General features: G+C 45.9%; 1 pseudogene; it reads right to left on the reverse strand.

Annotated features, from left to right (window-relative positions):
* Positions 1 to 3,684: 3,684 nt before the first annotated feature.
* Positions 3,685 to 4,131, reverse strand: LOC121460487 (annotated as a pseudogene).
* Between the last annotated feature and the right edge of the window lie 12,777 nt (positions 4,132 to 16,908).

The raw sequence follows: 16,908 nt of genomic DNA on the forward strand, positions 1-16,908 counted from the left end.
AGAGACTCCAAGTTTGGAGAGAGTAGTAAGAACTGAAGGCCCTGAGGCAGGACCATTCATAGAACAGAAAGGAAACTGGTAAAGGGCCAAAGACTTGGAAGGGAACTAGAGATAGTGTGGGATCTGTTGCACCTTAATAAGGACTTTAGCTTTGTTCTAAGTCAGTTTTGCAGCCACCAGATAGTTTGAGATCTCTCCTATGGGAGAGAGCATACTAGAGAAGGCAAAGGCGGGATATTGCTAGAGTAATGCTCAAAGCCGGGTAGAGCTGTTGGGATTTGAAAAGTGAGTGGATTTCAGATCTATTTTGAAGGTGGAGGCCAAGGATTTATGTGGGACACCAGAATGGTAGCTGGGCATAATGGCCAGTCAGCACTCAGGAGACTGAGGCAGGAGGATTACAGTATGTTTAAGGCCAGCCAAAACTATAGTGAGACCCTATCTCAAGCAAAACAAAATAAAAGATTTGAAGCCTGAATATCTGGAAGGATGGAGTAGCCACCTGCTGAGCTGGGATTAGCAGGAGCAGGGTTTAGGCTTGGACATACACTTTCGGATGGCAAGAGATGGCCACACACTATAAAGATATCACTGTTGTGGTTGCTGAGCCCTTGCTTCTCTCCAGAGGTGAGGTGGGGCCACAGTGGATGTGGGCTGCCTCTAACCTGAAATAGGCTAGACGAAACCCACGCTTGCTTTCCGCAGCTTGTGCTGCAGCTGGGCCTCAGCCCTTGGCAGATTGCCAGTTCTCCCCCACCCCCCCCTCCTTCCAGCGCATTCCATCTGGCACACCTTCCCCAGGTGTCAGCTGTGCTGTAAACCGCTCATCTCAGAGGGAGGGGTGACCTTAAACTGCCTGTGATTGGGGGGTGGGGGGTGGGACGACGACGACGACGACGACGACAGTTCCCTAAACCCTTCCTTCCTCACTCACCTCCGGGCACTGGAGGCTCCAGCTGAGGCCAAAGACGGAGTTGGGTGCAGTTGTTTGCTTTATAAGAACAATAATTGAGCCCACCCCATTGGTGCTCCAGGGCACGGCTCCACACCTGTTCTCCACCCTCTGTCCAGGTGCAAGCCTGCCCTGCAGAGAACAAAAGAACACCTACTCACCAAGGTCATTACCTTGATGGGGGTAGGGAGGAGGGCTGGAGAAGGAAGATCTCTATTCGAGAAAGAGAAATTAGTTGAATTAAAAGGTTTGAGTCAGCCTCAGCCAACAGAACTTTATGAAATGGGTAATTGCTACCCATACTGCTTAGTATGAGAGTCCCTATAGGTTTGGGTTTCTTTATTTATTTTTAGACAGGTCTCGCTATGTAGTCCTGTATGACCTGGAAATACGCACTCTGGCCTCGACACGTGAGGCACGTGACAATCCTCTTGCCACTGCCTCCTAAGTGCTGAGATTGCTAGTGTGTGTGTGTGTGTGTGTGTGTGTGTGTGTGTGTGTGATAATGGAATTCAGGGCCTATGCACTTACACAGCTACACTCCCAGCCCTTACATGTGGCTATTGAGCATTTAATATGTGGCTGCCAGGCTAGAGATGGAGCTCTGGAGCAAGCCTGGATTACATTGAGACCCTGGAATAAAAAAAAAAAAAAAACAAAAAGGCAAATAAGGTACTCTATGTGCATTTGGTGCCTATAACTGAGGCACCAAAGTACTAAACTTAACTTTAGTTTAAATAGCCAAATGTGCCTAGTGGCCCAAGATTTGGACAGCACACCCGTCCTATTATCACAGATAGCTGGAGGTAGAGGCAGGAGTTGCACCGGGAGTTCCAAACCAGCCCAGGTTACAAAATCGAATTACCGGCATAAACAAACCCAAAGGACTGGTCGGGCTCTCCAGCAGCCAAGCCCTCCACAAGAGAATGGGCTATGCAAATTGCAAAGAATGCAAATCAGTCAACTGATTTGAGGGACAAAAGCCCAGACCCTGTAATCGCACTAGGATTCTCCCTGGGCTACGCGCAAGACGAGAGACAGGGAGGGTCCAGGGAGGAGGCCTTTTAGAGGTGGTGTGGGGCCTAACCAGCTGGTGTCGGCGACCCAAGACATCAGCTGGCTGGCGGGCTGGCGGGCTGGCGGACTGAGACAATGGGCAGGGGTCTGGCCGGAACCTGCCTCCCTTGGCGCCGGGTCTTCCCTCGGACCCTGGCCAGCTGCCGTAGGCACTTTCTCTGGTCTCTGCTGAGGTTTGAGGGGCGAGATCTTGCAATGGGAGTGTGTGTGTGTTGGGGTTGGGGGGTTAAGAAGCATAAAGGATGCTGGGAAAGTCTAAGTGAAATGGCCCGGGTTGTGAGTGGGGGCTGCGGGGGTGTGGGTGGGAATGAGGGTGTAAAACAGGGGCGGTTAGGAGCCTTTAAGAAGGTCTCCAGTGTAACAGACTTTGCCCTGGAGGATTTGCATATGCCCTTCTTTTTGCAACTCCCAAAGTCCCGCTGGTCATAGTAATAATAATCATTATCAACAATAGCAATCCGGTGTGTAATGCAGAGCCCTCCTGGCTGGAGTTGAGGGCTTGTCTCAGTTAATCCTCATGAGCGCTTTGGGAGCCAAGGTCTTTTATTATAACCCTTTTGCAAAGGGGAAGCCCCAGGCTCTGAACTGTTAAGGGACTTCCCAGCATCACTGAAGTGGAGGAGAAAAAAAGTGTTTCTTGTCCACCTGAGACCCTCATACTTCCTAAAGCTTCATCTGTACTGAAGAGCCCTCCCCCCCCCCAGACCTTTCTGTCCCTGGGAGAGTTAAGTAAAAGTCAAACTTTAGTGTAAGAACTTGACTTGGACAAGTTCCAGTTGCTGTCTGAGGCTCCTGTGTACACCTGAGAGCTGTGACACCAAGGACCCACAAACCCCATGGCTGGCTCAGCTTGTTTTTTTTAATGTGCTACTCTGTTGAAGAAAAAGGAGTAAAAGGCTGGAGAGATGGCTCAGCAGTTAAGACCACACTGGCTGTTCTTCCAGAGGACCCGGGGTTCAATTCCTAGCACTCACACGACAGCTCACAACTGTCTGTAACTCCAAGATCTGACACTTTCACACAGACATAACATGCAGGCAAAACACCAATGCACATAAAAATAAATACGTTATTTAAAAAAAAAAAGACAGAAAAAGAAGTTTAACCTGGACATGGAGGCCCTTCATGATGACACGCTTTGTTAAATTACAGTTAAGACAGCTATGCCAGTGGCAGGTGGATCTCTGTGAGTTCGAGGCCAGCCTGCTCTACATAGCTAGTTCTGGAACAGCCATAGTTACATAGTGAGACTCTCTCTCAACACAACAACAACATAATAATAATAAAAGGAATTTAAAGAATAAGAGCCATTTTTGCTCTTATAGAGGACCTGAGTTCAATTTCTAACACCCACATGGCAAATCATAACCCTCTCTAATTCCAGCTTCAGAGGATCCAGTGCCTTCTGGCCTCCATGGGTACCAGGTTCACACACATGTAGTACACATGCATACATGCAGCAAGCATTCATACATGTAAAAGAATAAATACTTTTAAAACAAAAAGTAGTTTGTTTACCCTTATGTAGCTACCTTCTTCAGAAGAGGGTTGTGAACCCCCAAAGTGTTGGTTCCTCAAGGTCTTCCTTCTTGCATCCTCTGATCCTTGATGGCACTTAGCCCTAGAAGGTCTTTCTTTCTTTCTTTCTTTCTTTCTTTTTTTTTTTTTTGATGTCATCGGTGCAGGAATCATCAGTTTATTATAAAAGGAGGCACGGAAATTATTTTCATGATGAAGAGCTCAGAACTTCGGCGGAATGGGCCGCTTCACGTGACACCATTTCAACAGCGATCAGTCCACGTACTTTCCAAGAATGTCACCGTCTCTAAATAAGAAATAATCCTTGTCGTCTAGAACGACTTTGGTGCCTCCGTACTCTGGGAGGAGAACTTTGTCTCCAACCTTCACGCTGACGGGTTGAATTTCTCCACCCTTTCCTTTCGCGCCTGATCCCACAGCCACTACTGTTGCTTGCAGTACTTTCCCTTGCGACTTTTCTGGAAGCATGATGCCACCTTTGGTCACCGTTTCGGCGGCACTCCTTTCAACCAAGACTCGGTCAAAGAGCGGGAGAAACTTTCTCGGAACGCCTGTCCAGCCATGACTCGCGCCGCTGCCTCCGCCACTCGGACCCTGCGCTCAGGCCGCCGCTGCAAGGAGAGTCCCGCGGGCCGGCAGGGGACACGTGAAAAAAACCTAGAAGGTCTTTCTACATTCTGATTGCAGGAGTGTAATATGGTATTGTGCTACTGGGTGCCGAGCACTGGTCTAGGCAGGAGGTATAACGTAAACGGGATAGTTGCTGTTTGGTGTTGGTGACATATGCCTTTAGTCCCAATCCTCAAGAGGATCTCTGTGAGCTCGAGGCCAGCCTGGTCTACAAGAGCTAGTTCCAGGACAGGCTCCAAAACTACAGAGAAACCCTGTCTTGAAAAATCAAAAGAGAGAGAGAGAGAGAGAGAGAGAGAGAGAGAACAGAGTCTTATGAATAACAGTACAAGAATTTGTACAACATTTGACAATGGAGGCAAATAAATCTGGCCACCAGGGAGAGTTTTCTGGAGAAAGTAATGGTAATTTGGAGATCTGGAAAGAGAAGCTTCCAGGTAGCTTGGGTTCTATTCCCAGCATTAAATAAACTGGATATGGTGGAAGACAAGGTAGAGAGAGACAGGATAAACAGTTAAAGGCTATCCTAGTGAGTTACACGAGACACAGTCTCAAAAAACAAAATAAATTCCAGAATAAGTTTCTGCCCTAGTGGAGTTTCTTGCATTGTAGTAGAGGAGCCAGGAAGAAATGCAGTTGTGACACACACACACACAGACACACACACACACACACACATATATATATGTCTATATATAGGCTATTTCTGTCTATCTGCCATCTGCTTTAATTTCTCCATGCTGTTGAAAAACACTTAAAAATTTAACAACTGGGAGACTGGAGAGATGGCTCAGTAGTTAAGAGCACTGGCTGCTCATCCCGAGGACCTGGGTTCAAGTCCCAGCAACCATATGGTGGCTCACAACCATCCTAGTGAGATCTGGTGCCCTCTTCTGGCCTGCAGGCATACATGCAGATAGAACACTGTATACATAATAAATAAATCTTAAAAAAAAAAAAAAGAAGAAGAAGTTCTAGGCCATTTTTGCTGTACAGAGCATGTTCAAAGCCAGCCTAAACTACGTGAGCGCCGCTGTTGCTCTTCCAGTTTGGTTCTCAACCCTATCATGGGCAGCTCTGAGCAGCTCACATGCTTGCAACTCCAGCTCCAGACAATCTGACACCGCCTTCTGGCTTCTGTGGGTAGCTGTGAGCACACGCACACCCAACACACACACACATGCACACTCATATAAAAATCAAAGTAAGCCTCCTTGATCATGGTGGTACACACTTTAGCTCTAATACTTGGGAGATAAAGGAAGGAAGATCAGAAGTTCAAAGTCATCTTTGGCTACAAGGCCTATACTACTTGAGACTGTGTCTCAATAGATTAAAAGAGAATGAGGGGTGGTGTAACTCACTGATATACTTGATAAATATTGGATTCCCAGTTATTGGGTTCCCCCACCAGTGCAATAAATCAGATCAGGCTGAATTAATAAGACCAGGTTTAATCTGAGCAAAGCAACTCCTAGGTAGTCTGGGGTTGGGGGAAGCAATCATGTGACAAGTCTAGCAATCAGGCCCTTTTTTCCCCAATGGTCAGTAATTCAGGGATATCTTTTATTATTTATATAATTCTAAGCAATATGTAAAATTACCATAAGCCATATAAGATTCACTACATATTTACATTCTTTTTTTTTATTTTATTTATTATGTATACAACATTCTGCCTCCATGTATGCCTGTAGGCCAGAAATGGGCACCAAATCTCATTACAGATGGTTGTGAGCCACCATGTGGTTGCTGGGAATTGAACTCAGGTCTTCTGGAAGAACAGTCAATGCTCTTAACCACTGAGCCATCTCTCCAGCCCCATATTTACATTCTTAAAAATAATTTTTCTTGAGGTTGACAAAAATATTGCTTTCCTAAATGAGTAACAGACTAATTCCAGAGATGGTTTTCCTATTTGGCTTGAATTGTCCACCTTTGTCTTCTAGGAGTAGCAATGTAGTGGGGTATGGGCCCAGCCGACTTGGGAGTCGGAGGTTGGTGGTCTTTCAAATCATACAGTTGTACTGTCACTTTTCAACTGAAGGAAACATGTTTCAGGCCCATGCATGGATGCCATTAGTGGATGAGACAGCTGGTGTCTCCAGGTCTTGCATCGAAACCTTTCTTAGATGTTAGCAATCAGGTCTTAAATACCCTGTAGGTGTTGTCTTGAGCTGATCCTTGGCTGAGCTTTCTCGGGATTGGGGCCTGGAATGGGAGGAGTGGGGCCCGGTAGAGCATCCACCTAAACAACACCGAGTTGGATCAGCAGCGAACCCTGTACTGTTGAGCGCCCACTGGAGTGCAGGTTCTTGAGGGAGTCTCTGAAGAGCCTCAAAATGCTCCAAAGAATTCTCAGAAAGAAAGAGGATCTACTCCGTGGGTTTGAGTCCAGCCTGGTCTACAAGAGCTAGTTCCAGGACAGCTAGGACTGTTACACAGAGAAACCCTGTCTCAAAAAACTGAAAAGAAAAAAGAAGAGGATCCAGTGAATTTTGTGGCTGTTTTTAACAGGATCTTGTTGTATAACTCACCCTAGCTATAGATCTAGTGAGTTTTGTTGCTGTTTTTTAAGTTGTGTAACCCGTCCTTGCTATCATCTCAGCAATCCTCCTGTTTCAGGCCCCTCCCCAGTCTAGGATTACAGATGTAAGCCACTATCCCTGTCTTATTTTTTGTTTTTATGAAATGAGTCCCCTGCAATCCAGGTTGTTCTTAAATTTGCTATGTAGTTGAAGTTGGTCGTAAACTCCTGATTCTCTTGCTGGTCCCTCTCATAGACAGAATTACAGGTATATACCACCATTCCTGGCTTTTTTTTCCTTATGTTTTTGTTTACAAGTGTTTGTCTGAATGTATGCATGTGTACTGCCTGTGTCTGATGCCCATGGAAGCCCAGAGAAGGTGTCTGATCCCATGAAACTAGAACTACAGTTTTGATCCAACATGTGGGCACTGGTACTAGAACCTGGGTCCTTTACAAGAGCAGAGCATCTTAACTGCTGAGCCGCCTTGGGCAGTCTTTCTTAAGGTAGAAATGCAATTGAGACTGGGTTTGTGACATAATAGTTTAGGGCTAGCAAACATCTGAGAAGTGGCTCTTTATTTTATTTTATTTATTTTTCAAAACAGAGTTTCTGCTCTGACTGTCATGGAACTCACTCTGTAGACCAGGATGACCTTGAACTCACAAAGATCTGCCTGCCTCCCAAGTCCTGGATTATAGGCATGTGTCCTGTAATCACTGTCCAGTGAAAAGTGATTCTTTAAAAAAAAATCATAAATTTTCTTTTTGCCAGGTGTGATGTCCCACACCTTTAATCCCAGAACTTTAGAGGCAGAGGCAGGTGGGTCTCTGTGAGTTTAAGGCCAGTCTGATCTACATAGTGGGTTCCAGGACAGCCAGGGCTATGTAGAAACACCCTGTCTCAAACAAACGAATGAACAAAACTCCATCAGATAGATAGATAGATAGATAGATAGATAGATAGATAGATAGATCTTGTTTCCAATGGGGGGGCAGATTTCTTTCGTCTCCCATATGACCTAGGAATGAGCGAGGAAACTTCCACTGTTTCCAGGGAAGAAATGAGAAAGGCAGGTGCAATCGTACATCCTCCTAGCACATGGCAATTGTATAGAATGCCCCCGAGACCCTGGTGAAGTTGCTTTTCATACCATGAGATACTGTGACTCAGCTGTAAGCTGGTTTGATGTTGAGCTACTGAGCCACAGGATGGAGGGTTCCACACATGCTCAGGTCGGTAAGGAACTTGGAAAAGGAGAGGAGTTTAGTGCTGGAACTGCAGACTGCAGGTTGGACCAGACCGAGGGTAGGGGCGGTGGGGGGTGGACACAGACGACAGGACAGGTGGGACTAGACACTGGATGGGACTAAGAGGCTGGGTGTTACAAGCCTGAGGCCAGGTGGAATTTGAGAGCAAGCCCATGTCTAGGAAGGTCAGAATTCCAAAAGGATGCTCCTGAGAGATTGAAATTAAACGGTTGGCTGGCAAAAGAGGTATTGGCAGAGTCGAACAAACTGCTTGCCCAAAGAAATTGGTTTGCAAGAGCTCTTTGAGAGAAACAGTGAGGTGATCTGTTGGCTTATAGTTTTATCTTTCCAGGCAAGAGAACCCTAGAAGAGTCAGTTGACAGGGGGACCTCAGTTCTCAGTCCAAGAAGTTCAGTTTTCCCGAAGTAGGTCTTTAGATTAACCCAGCTCCTGTTGATGGGCACTTACATTTTCCCCAGCATTTCTCTGCCTCATGTGTTGTTTCGGTGATGCCCTGAGCATATTTAGGGAGAGTTTCCAGGCTTCCCATCTGGAACTAGAAGAGCTAGGTGCGAGAATGAGCAATTTCCCTGGAGTCCAATAACCTTCTCCCTGGCTCCCAGAAGGGGAAATCCTCCCTCTGTGGTCACTAGGAAGACAGCAGGAACTCCCAGGGCTTCGCCCACACTGCCTGCCTGCCCACCTGCCTGTCTTCCCTTGTTCTGGCAGATTAACGGTGACCTGTGACCCTGACAGGCTGGCCACACTCCCGGCCAATTTCAGTCTGTCTAAAGGAGTCCCAGGGGTGGTCAGGGCCTGGGGATGTGTTGACCAGATGGGTCTGGGAGGTCTTGGATCGGCTTATCCCAGGAGGCAGAGCAGGTGGGTAGCCCCTAGCACCCGCCCCCAATATTCCCCATCATGCATCACTGGGCTGAAGCAGGAGCCAGATGGTGGGGATGGGGCAGCTTTGTAGCTCCTGGCCTAACAAAGGATCCTCTATACTGCCCCCCTCCCACCTCCTAGCTCAGCAAGTCTAGTCTCTGGCTGCCAATCACTCTCGATCCTGGATTTCTGTAGAGACTATCACTCTACCCACTCCATTCATGGAGGAAGCTTCCCAGGAAGCGTTCCTGGAGAGCCTTGGACTTGGAAAACTTATCTATCAACCTGAGAATGGACAAATGTGGCCACTGTAGTGTGGCCAGCCATCTGGTCACAACTGGTTGCAGACTCAAATGCAGTGATAAAATGAAGTGCAGTGGGTCAGGTAGGGATTGTGGCAAACCAGTCAACACCTGACACTCAGCGAGCCTTCAGCATTGATCTCAGAGATTGTTCTGGACGATGTTGAGAGGGAGATGCTCGAAGGAGAGTCTTGGAGTGATGAGGACCAGCTTGGGAGTCTGTGGTGGATCCACATCAGCGAACTGAGCGCACTCTGGGACCAATCACCGGAGTTCTCACGGCATAACCCAGAGTGTGATGTAATGGAAGCAGCCTGTGGAAGCACTCAATACATGCGGGTTAAATCCGCTGTCTTCCTAAACAGAGGGAAAACATGCAGGTCTGGAGGTGTGAGGCCTCCAGGTGAGAGGTCCCAGGGCGTGGTAGTTGTCAGGTTCAGGCCCAGAACCCTGAGGACTCCGCAGCTACAACCTTGGGCTCTTTCCTTAGCTGAAAAGGTTAAATAACAGCAGGTGCCTCATTTTATTCAAGAAACATTTGAAACACAAGGCCTACATATTATTAAAAAATCATAACGTAAGACTGTAGTGAGGATTAAATAAATTATTGACCAAGAGGCATACAGAGCACCCTGAATTACAGAACTGTAAGGGCGCAGTAGAGGCCCTGGGGAGGAGTGACTAGAGAGAGCCATCCAGGCTAGAGAAGGGAAGGGAAAGGCTGCCACGGGTGACCAGGAGCTTAGCCTCCACCATTTCTTTTATGCTTTCTTCTTCCTGTCTACCATGTCTCAGGAGCCTAGGCTTCTAGAATTCTCTAGATTCCATCAGAACCCCTGCGAGCAAAAGTGCAGGATGACTCGGAAGGGAGGTAAACAAGGGCTGTTCCAGGGCCAGCATTCTGGAGGGCCGTTCTTCAGAATCCCTCTCCACCCCTCACACAGGGCCTGAGTGCTTTAAATTGGCCCCCTGGTGCCAAGTGAGGTCTATTAATATCAAAGTAATGAGGTTATTACTGTGATGTTAGAAAAATTACCGGCGAATGCTTTTGAGGAAATTTCTGAGGGAAAGAGAGGCCGTGTGAAACATCTGCAAGGAAAAAAAAGAGTTGTTCTGATGGAGGGTGGGTGATGAGGCCCGTGGGTGGGTGGAGGACCACAGGAAGGGTGGGCAATGGGGCCCATGCTGTGTGGAGGACCACGGAGAGGAGAATGGATGTGGAACCGGGGTTTTCAGGCCTTAGGAAACCCTGACTTTGGTGCGAAGCCATAGATTCCAGTGTTAAAGGAAGGCTCTGAACTAGTGCACAGCCCTTCGCTCCCTTCTCTTTCTGAGACAATGTCTCTCTATGTAGCTCTGCCCAGCCTGACACTGACTCTGTAGACTAAGCTGACCTCAAATTCACAGAGAGCTACCTGCTTCTATCTCCTGAGTGCTGGGACAAAATGGGGCTGGAGAGATGATGGTTCAGGGATCATGAGTACTTGCTGCTCTTTCAATTCCCAGCATCCACACAGCAGTTCACAACTGCCTGTAACTCCAGTTTCAGGGAATCTGACACCCTCACACAGACATACGTGCCGGCGAGAAACCAGTGCACAGGCAATAAAAATAAATACATTTTTAAAAAGGTATTAAAAAACACTTGCTGAATTCAATGGCAAGCTCTTAAAAAATAGAAATAACAATGTTAGTCCCAATAAAGCAATGCTCAAACCAGAAACAGAAATTTAAATTAATTATTAGCATATATATGTTTTTAAAGCAGGGTCTCATGTATCTAGGACTAGCTTCCTATTCATTATGTAGCTAAGGGTGACTTTGAACTTCTGATCTTGCTGCACTGCTTCCCACCTAGTTTATGAAGTTTGGGGGGATCAAACCCAGGGCTTCCTGCATGCTAAGCAAGTACTCCATTAACTGAGCTACATCATAGCCCCTTGCTTTTTTGACTGTTTTTTTGAGACAGAGTTATTCTGTGTAACTGCCTTGGCTGTCCTGGAACTCACTCATATAGACTTGGCTGGGTGATGTAGTTTAGTTCAGGGCCCAGCTTGGGGCTAAAGAATGAGACCTTGTCTCAAAAACAAATAGCTGGGCAGTAGCAGAGCTCACCTTTAATTGAGAGGCAGAGGCAGGCAGATCTCTGAGTTCAAGGCCAGCCTGCTCTATAAAGCAAGTTCTCTAGGAAAGCCAGGGCTACACAGAGAAATCCTGCTTCAAAAAAAACCCAAAAAACAAAAAACAAAAAACAAAAAGAACAAGGGACCAGGCGGTGGTGGAGCACATCTTTAATCCCAGCACTTGGGAGGCAGAGGCGGGAGGGTCTTTGAGAGTTCAAGGTCAGCCTGAGTACAGAACTAGTTTCAGGACAGCTAGGGCTATTACACAGAGAAACCCTATCTCGAAAAAACAAAGCAAGTAAACAGACAAATAAAAACCCCAAACAAGCAAACAAGGGGCTGGTGAGATGGCTCCGTAATTAAAAACACTGGGTGCTCTCGCAGAGGATCAGGGTTTGATTCCCAGCACCCACCTGGTGGCTCACAATCACCTGTAACTCCAGTTTCAGGGCGTCCTAGGCCCTCTTCTGGCCTCCATAGGCACCAGGCACTCACATGGCAAGCAAATATGAATTCAGGCAAAACATTCATACAAACACAAAAAATGAAATAAAGAAACAAAAACCCAAACAAACAACAAAAATAGTAATTATTTGTAGTGATATTTTATTTGTATTTTATAAATAAAGCTTGCCTGAAGATTAGAGAGTAAAACAGTAACCCTGGTCAGCCATACAGACAAGGCAGTGGTGGTTTTATTCTCTGATCTTCAGGCAAGCTTTATTTATTAAAATACAAATGAAATATCATTACAATTATTTCTTTTTTTAAATATTTATTTATTTATTATGTATACAACATTCCTTCCATGTATGTTTGTATGCCAGAAGAGGGCACCAGATCTCATTACAGATGGTTGTGAGCCCCCATGTGGTTGCTGGGAATTGAACTCAGGACCTCTGGAAGAGCAATCAGTGCTCTTAACCTCTGAGCCATCTCTCCAGTCCTCTACAATTATTTCTTGATTCAACTTCAGTGCCACCAAATAAATACTGAATTAATGAAGGAGCAAATAGGTAAATAGTAAATAGGTGAATAGTGACAATCAGAGCCAGGTGACTCTTCCAGAAAGTGTAAGTTTTGTTCCCAGCACCTGTATCTCCAGCTCCAGATCTGACACCCTCTTCTGTCCTCTGAGGGCACACACACACAAACATAACATATACACCCAATCTCACCATCACTCCCGCAATGCCTAGTGGCACATGCCTTTAATCCTGGCACTTGGGAGGCAGAGGCAAATGGATTTCTGTGAGTTCAGGATAGTCAGAGGTATACAGTCAGACTCTGTCTCAGGAAAAGAAGACGAGGAAGAAAAAAAGAAGAGGAGGAGGAGGAGAAAGAAGAAGAGGAGGAGGAGGAGGAGGAGGAGGAGGAGGAGGAGGAGGAGGAGGAGGAGAGAGTTTTAAAATCAACCAAACAAAACGAGTGAGATATCATTGGCCCATGATTCCCAAACTTGGGAGGCTAAGGAGGGAAGATTTCCAGTTTGAGGCTAGCATGCTGGTAACTCCTGTATGAAAGAAACAAAAGATAAAGGGGGAGGGGATGAGGGAGACAAGAAAGAGGTGAAAGAGGAAAAAAAAGGAAGGAGAAACCCACTTCTTTTCCACTTTGTTACCCTTGTCTTCAGTCAGAATTGAACGAGATGGCCAGGCCCCTGCACTGGCAGCCCTGGCTGTCTGCTGCCCCCTGCTGGTATCCCCGCAACAAAGTTTTTTTGTTTTTTTTGTTTTTTTTTGGTTTTTCGAGACAGGGTTTCTCTGTGGTTTTGGAGCCTGTCCTGGAACTAGCTCTTGTAGATCACGCTGGTCTCGAACTCACAGAGATCCGCCCGCAACAAAGTTTTAACTAGCAAAAGGGTTGAGGAAAGGGATAGGCAAAGCGTTGGTTCACAGAAACTCAGGCTGCCCTGCTCAGCTGGTGTTTTGGGATGTGAAGCATGGAGGCAGAACCTGTACGACCTGAATTCAATATTAGTCTGTCTGGAGCCCTAAACAAGGCCTTTCCCCAGTGACTGCTCGTGGGCTGGAGGGACAGGGCTGGTTGAAGTGTCGTACTGTAGCTGAAATGGCTTAGACGGAGAACCTGAATGATGAGCTGACTTCTAGTGACTTCATCAAAAGCATGGATTCTTTGCCCTGGCTGGCCTTGTGTGCTTCATTCTCTGAAAGTTTATGTTCCTTGCTACCTGAGTGCTGTGAAAACCCAACTTAAACTTCACTGAATCTTTGGAGTACTATGTGTGTCAAAAGACAGTTGCCTTTGAGGAAACATTTAAATACATGTGTGCCTACAGGTCAGAAGAGCACCAGATCTCATTACAGATGGTTGTGAGCCACCATGTGGTTGCTGGGAATTGAACTCAAGAACATCCAGTGCTCTTAACCTCTGAGCCATCTCTCCAGTCCCCTTTTATTCCCATTTGAGACAAGGTCTCGATGTGAAACCCTTGTTAGTCTGGAACACAGGATATAGACCTTGCTAACTTTAAACTGGTAGTCATCTTCCTGCCCCTGCCTCTGAAGTGCTGGGATGGTAGGCATGTACCACCTCTCCTAGTTCATCCATTTATCTGTTTGTTGAGACAGGGTCTTTCTACACAGCCCTGGCTGTCCTGGAAATCACTGTGTAGATTAGGCTCCCCAGACTCATAGAAATCCACCTGCCCAGTCTGCCGCCCAAGTTCTGGGATTAAAGACATACCACAATGCCTGTCTATTTGTTTATGTTTTAATGGGGAGGTATCTTATAGCTCAGGCTGGCCTTGTGAATTCCTGATTCTCTTGCTGCCACCTTCCAAGTGTTGCGATTAGAGGAATGGAATATGAGCCAGGCACGGTGACTGCCTGAATGTATGTGCCGCACCAACTGCGTTCCTGGTGCTGTGGAGGTCACAAGAGGACATCTCTTCTCCTAGAACTGCAGCTATGAATGGTTATGAGCTGCTATGTATGTACTTGGAAACTAACCTGGGTCCTCTGTAAGAACAGCAAGTGCTTTTGACTGCTGAACCAGCCCTCCAGACTCTTTTCCTCTACTTCTGAGACAGGGTCTCACTATGTAGCTCTGCTGGCCTGGAGCTTGCTGTGTAGACCAGTCTGCCCCTCCTCTGCCTTCTAAGAACTGAGATTAAAGTCAGGTGCTATCACACCTGTCTTAAATGGTTTTTAAAATAGCATATATTAATAATACATAATGTTGGATTTCACCTTGATGTTTCCGTGTATGTCTGATGTAATTTGATCATATTTTACCTCCATTCAACTCTCTTGTCCTACTTCTACTCCCACCAATGCCCTTTCTCTCCCAAGTCCCCCTTCACATCTTCTTCTATTAATTAATTAATTAAATTAATAATTAATTTTTGAGACAGGGTTTTTGTGTATAGCAACCCTGGCTGTCCTAAAATTCAATTTGTAAACCAGGCTGGGTTTGAACTCATAGAGATCTGCCTGCCTTTACCTCAGCCCAGCTAAACTTCCTTACAAGTTGTGAAGCATCATACATGTGCAGTATCTGGCTCTTCGCTTTTATAGAGTGGTGAACATGGATCTACAATGCCCAGCCAGATTCTTGAGAATCATGGAGTATTTCCCTTCTCTGTCAATCTAATCATCTGCAGTAGAAGGCAAGAGTGCCAGAGTAGTCACTGATGATATTTAACAAGAGTTTTGTTCTCAGAAGGCTGATTGGCTAATGCCCAACAATAAACACTTTTATGGATTATGAATGCTCCACATCATCATGAAGGAAACCTGCTTTGTTCTACCAAAAGTTTTAATGTCATATACTTCTTCCTCATTCATTCTTATTGTCTCTTCTTTCATATGGATACTGTATGACTGTTGCCCAACACACATTTTTTTTTTTGAGACAGGGTTTCTCTGTGGGACAGTCCTGGCTGTCCTGGAACTTACTCTGTAGACCAGGTTGGCCTGAGACTCAGAGATCTGATTGTCTCTGCCTCTGGTTCCTGGAAATAAAGGTGTATATTATCACACCAGGGAGAAGCACTAAAAATTTTTTTGAGATTTTAATTTTTGTGTGTGTGAGTGCTTGCCTCAGTGTCTGTGCATCACGTACAGGCACTGCCCGTGGAAGCCAAAAGTCAAGGACTGGGTGTGGACCACACACCTGTCACCTAGGATTGGGGGGGGTAGTGTTAGGAGGATCAGGAGTACAAAGCCAGTGTCTACTACTTAGTGAGTTCAGGCCAGTTTGGGCTTTAGGAGACCCTATCTCAAACAAACAAACAAAATACAAATAGAAAAAGCCCAGTCATTAATCCTCCCATTTGGTTGTGTTCCATCTGTCTTACAGATGACAACATCAGCATACTGTAATAGTGTTGTGTATATAATAGGTAGTGTAATAATTTAAAGAACTCTCAGGGGCTGGAGAGATGGTTCTGCAGTTAAGAGTACTGATTGCTCAGCCAGGCGGTGGTGACACATGCCTTTAATCCCAGCACTTGGGAGGCAGAGGCAGGTGGATCTCTGTGAGTTTGAGGCCAACCTGGTCTACAAGAGCTAGTTCCAGGCCAGGTTCTAAAACTACAGCAAAACCTTGTCTCAAAAAACTAAAAAAAAAAAAAAAAAAAAAAAAAAAAAAAAAAAAGCACTGATTGCTCTAGCAGAGGACCCGGATTCAATTCCCAGCACCCATGGCAGCTCACAACTGTCTATAACTCCAAGATCTGACAGACATACATGCAGGCAAAACACCAATGAACATAAAATAAATTACTAAAAAAAATAACTGGGCAGTGGTGGCACAGGCCACCACTTGGGAGACTGAGGCAGGTAAATCTTTTGAGTTCAAGGCCAGCCTGGTCTTCAGAGTGAGTTCCAGGACAGCTAGGGCTACAGAGAGAAACCCTGTCTCAAAACAAAAACAAAAAACAAAAACAAAATTTAAAAAAATTGAGCAAACACTCAGTAGGAAATATACCAGTCTCTTTTGTTGGCTTGTGTGAATAGTCTTCCAACCGTATTGAGCTTCTGTCATTGTCATCTTAGGCTTAAAATCATCCCACAGATCTCATCAGCCTGATCTAGTCCTTTCTTGTCTTCACTTGTTCTTCAAACCGCTGTTCACTTACAGTGTTTTTTTTCCATAAAATTTATTTTATTTATTATATATAGTGTTCTGTCTACATGTTTGCCTGCAGGCCAGAAGAGGGCACCAGATTCCTTACAGATGGTTGTGAGTCACCACGTGGTTGCTGGGAATTGAACTCATGACCTCTGGAAGAGCAGTCAACGCTTTTACCCTCTGAGCCTTCTCTTTAGCCCATTCACTTACCTTGTATAGGCTGGAATTCCGTATCAGAACTCAGGGAGGATAGCTGGGCAGTGGTGGCGCACGCCTTTAATCCTAGCACTTGAGAGGCAGAGGCAGGCGGACCTCTGTGAGTTCGAAGTCAGCCTGGTCTACAAGAGCTAGTTCCAGGACAGGCTCCCCAAATCTACAGAGAAACACTGTCTTGAAAAAAGAAACTTAACAGGAATAAAGACACATGCCATAACACCTGTTCTTATGCTTATATTTGGAAACAGGGTCTCTTGTGCTCCACGCTGTCAACTCACTGTCTAGACTAGCACTCACTGTGAATTCCTG

The sequence above is a fragment of the Microtus oregoni genome, unplaced genomic scaffold (assembly GCF_018167655.1).
Source record: "Microtus oregoni isolate MIOR12 unplaced genomic scaffold, Mior012 000020F_ref0000438, whole genome shotgun sequence".
NCBI classification, from domain to species: domain Eukaryota; kingdom Metazoa; phylum Chordata; class Mammalia; order Rodentia; family Cricetidae; genus Microtus; species Microtus oregoni.